This window comes from Triticum dicoccoides, chromosome 3A, assembly GCF_002162155.2.
Source record: "Triticum dicoccoides isolate Atlit2015 ecotype Zavitan chromosome 3A, WEW_v2.0, whole genome shotgun sequence".
NCBI classification, from domain to species: domain Eukaryota; kingdom Viridiplantae; phylum Streptophyta; class Magnoliopsida; order Poales; family Poaceae; genus Triticum; species Triticum dicoccoides.
Genome location: NC_041384.1, coordinates 576,090,662 through 576,097,418, shown reverse-complemented (window position 1 = coordinate 576,097,418; position 6,757 = coordinate 576,090,662). Strand labels below are relative to the sequence as shown.

The 6,757-nt window shown below is 45.7% G+C and overlaps 1 pseudogene; it reads left to right on the top strand.

The window, feature by feature from the left end:
• The first annotated feature begins 2,951 nt into the window (after window positions 1-2,951).
• Window positions 2,952-6,204, top strand: LOC119269305 (annotated as a pseudogene).
• The last annotated feature ends 553 nt before the right edge of the window (window positions 6,205-6,757 follow it).

Sequence of the window (6,757 nt, the reverse complement as noted above, 5' to 3'; positions counted from 1 at the left end):
AGTGGAATGGGCGAAGGAGGGCTTTGCCAGCTCATCGATGATGCTCCGCTTCTTAATTACGCCGTCAAAATGTCAGCCCGTTCACTGTCTCCCAGGCTCTCAGCCCAGTCCGGTCCAACCCAACCACAAATAAAGCCTCGGACGCAAGACCGACCCGAGCCGGCAAATTTACACGCAAGTTCATCGATTTTGGAAATAAGTTCACAAAAAAATGTTCATCGATTTAAAAAAAAGGTCATTGATTTTTTTTTAAAATCACAAATTTGAACCCTAACGTCAATGCCCCTAAGGACCCGCTCCCTAAAGCATCATATATCAAATCTCACCACATAACGAGAAACTCTAACCTCATCATCCCAAGAAGACGGTAGGAATCTACACCGAAGTTTCATCGACTACGTCCAGGTAGACGAAAAGACAAACTCGAAGATAATTTTAGATCAGTTTGTAGTACATCCACTCCCCACAACATACTTCATTTCCAAATTGGAAAAAACAATGCAGTCCTCTTGGGCTCCTGAATCTTAAGAAAATCTAGCAATATATCTACCAATCCAATAGAATTTTTCAAAGGAAATATGCATTCATAAGCAAATTCATTACAGTTTTGCTAAAGTACATCTAGATGTGCCATAAGTATTGTACATCTAAGTCTCATATCCTTGATTTTACGCGGAGATTTGTGCAAACATTTTCTTTCCTCTTTTTTCTTTTCCTTCCTAGTTTGATTGAGCCACTTAGATGTGCAATAACTAGGGTATATCTAGATGTGTCCTAGACAAACCCTTTTACATAAGTTACATACTTGCTGACATGGGCAGATGTGATTGGGACCTACGGGTGAAGTGGGCCCACTCCATAAAATTCAGGGGGCGTTTTCGTATTAAGTTGGAAAGAGTCCATTGGAGCTCCGTGTATGTAGCATTTTTGCAAAAGACAACCTCCTGTTAGTTGCTCTCCCATTTGCCCGCTAAAAGCAAGAGGACAAATAAGAGGGGCGTGAGCCGAAATCACTAATTAAGGAGCACTCTTTGCAAATATTACTCCCATATTTTCAGGCTGCGACAAGTGGCACACTGCATGTGCACCAGTTGTCGCAAAATGACATTTTTCTCTTTTTTCTTAGATCCATTTATTAAAAAAGATTTATCTTTTAAATCGTGCCTCCAAATCTCGAACCGTTTTCACCGTTGGATTCCTTGTGCCGAGATTTTCAAAACTAGATCCCATGTTGATAGGTTTTGACGATTTTTTTCCAAAAAAAACTAGATGTAAAAACCAAACCGGGAGCATTTTTTTTTCTTTCCGAAGAAGGCACGACTGTACCTCTCGCGAAAGCAAATCATAGTAAACCCGTGCCTCTCATGGAAGAAAAAAAAACAGTTTTTTTTTATTTCTGAGTGTCAGGACCCGCGAAAGCAAATCCGTGCCTCCCGCGGAAGCAAAATCGTACCTCTCTCAAAAGGAAAAACACACATTTTTTTCCCTTTTCGAGAGGCATGGTCGTGCCTCTCGCGGAAGCAAAAAACAAAACAATTTTTTTCGCTTCCAAGAGGCACGGCCACGGAAGCAAGTCCATGCCTTTCGCGAAAGCAAAAAATAAAAATAAAATTTTGTTTTCGAGAGGCACGGTCGTGCCTCTCGTGGAAGTAAAAAAATACATGTTTTTTCACGCAATTATTTTTGATTTTTTTCTCAAATGTTAAGAAAGACCGGTGGAAAACCAAAAGGCCAACCCCCCATAAAAAACCATTTAAAAAGCCGAATATGCGTGCGAAAAAATAAAAACAAATCCGGAGGGGACGCCCAGAGCGCGACATGTGGCGGCGGCTGGCGCGCTCTCTGCCCACCCCAAATGGGCGATTCCTATTTGACGCTTTAGTCGCCCATTATTACTGTTTTTTTGTAAACGGGCAGCCACTAACCCGCTTGTGCATTGTTTCTTTGGTTTTCTCTTTTATTTGTTTGTCAGATTGTTTTGTTCTTTCTCTACTTTTTTCTTTTTTCTTCTTTTGTTGAATGCGCTGCTTTTTAGTTTGTGAACTTTTCTTCAAAACTGATATTTTTTTAAATACAATGAACTTTTTCAAATCAAATGAACTTTTTTTCAAACTCGATGTTTTCTTTTCTAAATCATCGATTTTTTTATAAAAAAATCGATGAACTTCCTTTCAAAAATCGATGAACTTTTTGCAAATCCGATGAATTTTTTCCAAATTGATGTTTTTTTAAATTCGATGATCTTTAAAAAAAATTGACGATGTTTTTTTCAAAATCGATGAACTTTCTCAAAATTTGTGAACTTTTTTGAAATTTAGTGAACTTTTTTCACTAAAGAAAATAGACATTATCCAAATTGTTTTCAAATAACTCAAAAAATCTCAGTTGTATAGTAAATGGCTGAGTAATAAATAGCGCGGCTGCAATAGTTTTAATACAATTCGTGCTTTTTTTGTTCACTAGCATTCTGAAGGTCTAGTGGTTAAGCTAAGCAATTACAAGGATGTGTGGTGCGAGATTGAATCCCCATACTGCCATATTTTTGGCGTGGTTTTTATGTTAACGTATCTATTTTTGGGCCGAGCTTAAAATAACCCACGGAAGGCCTGCTGTAGGCGCCATTTCCAGGTTCGGGCGCCTGCGCCGTATAGGACCTCCCCCCAAATGACCCCTTGGAGGCTCCGGAAGAAGCGCCGTATCGTATTAACGGGCCGGTCCACCCACGCAAGCGATTGAGCAAGGCCGGCCGTAGGCGATAGCTGGATATGTCTCGCTATAAGCGACTTATAGCCGCACCCATTTTGCTGGGGTGGGTCGGTCGACCGAGACATTTTGGGCATCCGAGGCTTTCTTTGGCTGGGCTGGGCTGGGAGACGGTTAACGGGCTAACATTTTGACGGCCTAATTAAGAAGCATTTCATCGATGAGCTGGGAAACCCCTCCTTCGCCCACTCCACTCCTCTCGCCCCATTCCCCACCATCCGCCGCCCACCCATGTCCTCCCTCGCGGCCGCCGCCGCCGCCGCCGTCGCCGCCGCCTCCACCTGGGTAAAAAGCCTCTCCCGCATCGTCTCCCCCTCCACGCCAGCCGTAAAACCACCCAAGCGCAATCCCAAGACCAAGCGCGCGCCGCCCGCCGCCGATGCTGACTCCATCGCGAATCAGAAGCTCCCGAAGCCCCTAGGCGCACATCCCGCCGGCGAAGCTGAGTCCGGCGCGGGCCACGAGCTAGGGAAGCCCCTTAGCGGTGTCGTCAAGGCCCTCATCAGGGAGCGGGACCCTGATAAGCTGGTCTCCAAGTTCGTCGAAGCCTCGTCCGCATCGTCGCGCTTCCGCGACGGGCAGCGCGCGTACGATGTAGCGGTGAGCCGCCTCACTTCCTTGGGCCGCAAAGACGGCATCGAGGCCATCATCGACGCGCAGAAGCCCTTCCTCGAGACCTCGAGCGAGGGATTTGCCGCGCGCCTCATCCGCCTCTACGGCAGTGCCTCCATGGCATCCCACGCGGTCGCAACCTTCCATCAACTCCCCGCGCGGCATAAGTCTACGAGGACATTCAACGCCGTCCTTGCCGCGTACGCCGAAGCCGGAGATGTTGGCGCGCTCACTGCTGCATTCCAGGAGATCCCAGCCACACACCCCTCCATTGTGCCCGACCTATACTCTTACAACGCGCTCATCCGCACATTGTGCCAGAAGTCCAACCTCTCAGCCGCTCTTTATGCTGTCCATCTCATGAAGAAGCACGGTGTTTCACCTGACATTATTACTTTCAACTCGCTCTTGGATGGGTTTCACAACAGTGGCCGTAATGATGAAGCCGAGGCAGTATGGGAAATGATTAAGGAGAGGAATTTGCAGCCAGACGCAAAGTGCTACAATGCAAAGCTGCGGGGTTTGGTTGCACAAGGTAGGATTGATGATGCAGCTGCTGTGCTTGAGAGGTTGGAGAAGGACGGGCCAAAACCCAATATAGTATCCTACAATCAGTTGATTCTAGGATATTGCAAAGCTGGGAGGTTCCAGGAGGCCAAGAAGGTGTATGATAATTTGATGAAGAACGAGTGTGTCCCAAATAAGGGGACATATGAGACTCTCGTGCCACACCTTGTGCAGGCTGGAGAGCTGGATTGTGCACTGAGGTACTGTTATGAAATCTTTGCTAGTAAAAAGTGCTGTGGAGTCGAGTGTGGTGTGCTGCAGGATGTAGTGAATGCATTGGTAAATGCATCGAGGGTGAAGGAGGCTATCAAGCTTGTTGAGCTCGGGCGGAAGTCCAACTATCATCGGAAGTACTATCATCTGAAACTGATGAGGAAGAATCAATATCAGAAGAAAAGGAGTGTGAAAGTGGAAGACGGGACTGAAAAATAAAATTCATAGGTCAGGCTTTTACTGATGTAAGCCAAATTTCAGCATGACCTGTTCTACTCTATTTCTTCTGTTGGCATGATAGAACAAAAAAAAAAATGCAAGTTAAAGTAGTGGTTGAACTAGTTTAATAAGGTATTGATTAAGCTTGCCCTATGTGGTAATACTTATTGAAAATCTTTCTGCCCATTTTAGAAGAGATCCACAGGAAGTCTTTAATCTTATCTGCAATGTCTTGCTTGTGCTTATATTCCTCGTTGCATCAAACTAGATTATCCTAGCTAATCAAGTTCATGAGCCACGCGGTTAGCTTCATGCGCACAATGCACAAAAGAGACCCTCCCAAAACTCCCTACAAACATCAAAACAGTCGATAATCAGTGCCGCAATAGACGGGGAGCCATATCCATTGTTCATACATTCCAGCAGTTGCAAGTAGTCCGATTGGACAATAAGGTGGTGAATTCTGAGGCCCCGAGCAAGCACAAGGCCTCGTTTCAACGCCAGAGTCTCAGCAGTGTGAGCATCCACCGTAGGACCGAGGAAAAAATTCTCGGCCACCACTAGCACACTGGCAGCATCGCGGACAACATCACTGCTGGTGCTGGACCCCTCTTCATGGATGAAAGAAGCATTACACCCATTAACTGCGACTTGTTTGGCGAGCAAAGAGCTATGCCACGTGTCCCTGACAGAAAAAAGAGAAAAACGCGCCGGGAAAAAAAGGAAGCGCTCATTGTCTATCCTGTTGCCCCACGCGTCGTATGCCCATTCGCTGTTGGTCAACAGAGAGAGAGAGAGGGAGGGAGGGAGGGAGGGAGGGAGGGGAGGGAGGGAGGGAGGGTATCCTTTTCTTGTTCTCACACGCATCCTCCACCTAGGGTTGCCGCTGCTACCGCCGCCGGCTCCTCTGGCACCGGCCACCGGAAAAAGTCGTCCTCATGAGACCCGCTTCGCGGATGCTGTTGCTCCTTGCAAGGCATGGCGCTGCTACTCCCCTACGGCCCCTCACCCCCTCCCCCCCACCCACACACACACACACACCCATCGACCCCGCTGCTGCTCCTTCCAGCCAACCCAGGCTCCTCCTCTACAACCCGAAGTGGCACTCACTCCAACTCTGCAAGTATATTCTTATATTCTTGTGTGTTGGTGATGATACAATCTGTGGATTTGTGTGTTGGTGATGACTGATCTATGGATTTGTAAACTTTTATGTGATGATAATGATTGACCAGATATCAGCATTGGCTGTATGGAAATAGGAGGATCTGCTTCTCTAGACATGGGTAGTTGTTGTCAGCGAGGGAGGCCGTGGCCCTCCCCTGCTCGTCGATGAGCAGAAGAAAATCACTTCCTGATTCCCCCTTCCCATGGAGGATCGTGACTAGGTTCTGTTTAATTTCACCTCGCCTCGTTTTGTAGCCTGCTTGTGCACAAACGTACTGATGTGTGTCTTCCTCAGGATGCTTTGGGTTTGTGCGTGTGCTAGCGCTGATCAGTGGTTGTTGATTTCTCCAATGAGGTCGCCTTTGTCTCTATTTCCGGTGATCCGGCTCTCGAATTCTGTTCAGATATGGTGGTTCATCCTCTGCGCCTGTCCTTGTACAATATTTCTGGTATGGTGTTATTTTGTTGGCTTCATTTGCTTGTGCTCCCTTGTTGCCTGCGTGTAATGGTGACACGGTGCCTTAGCTTTAACTGACTAGCTAAGTCAGTTAGTAAATCGGACAGATCTTCTATTGAGTAATATGTACTTGTCCCTTCAGATGTATGGCACACATTTTATTTCAAAAGCAGAATTGATTGATTGAAGAGCTACAGACTATCTTAGTTTTGTATGTGTTTTCAACGTTGAAAATAGTGTGTCTAGGGCACATCTAGATGTGCTCTAGTTATTGCACATCTAAGTAGTTATTGCACATCTAAGTGAGTGAGTCAAGCATAAAAAAAAAAGAAAATAGAAAAAGGAAATATCTACACGAATCTCAACGTAAGACCAATGACATAAGACTTAGATGTACAATACTTGTGGCACATCTAGATGTGCTTTAGCAAAACTGTATGTAAAATCCTCCGGTGTGTCTAGCAAAGCTCTTATCCTCTTATCTTTTGCCGGGGACCTTCAACGATCATCTTTTGTTCCCTTACAACAAGTCAAGTAATGTGATCAACCATCGCCACAGGTCACGCGTTGGGCGCCCCCTATGGATTACTTTTCAATTATCTTTAAGCGTTTTGGGGTTTAGATGGATTTTTTGGGTTTTTTTTCCTTTTTAGTTTTCGTCGGGTTTTCCCCGGGTCCTCGAGAGAAAAATCATGAAATTTTTTCTGTGTGAAAAAAATTGTACTTCCACGAGAAGCACCGATTTTCTTTTCATTGAGA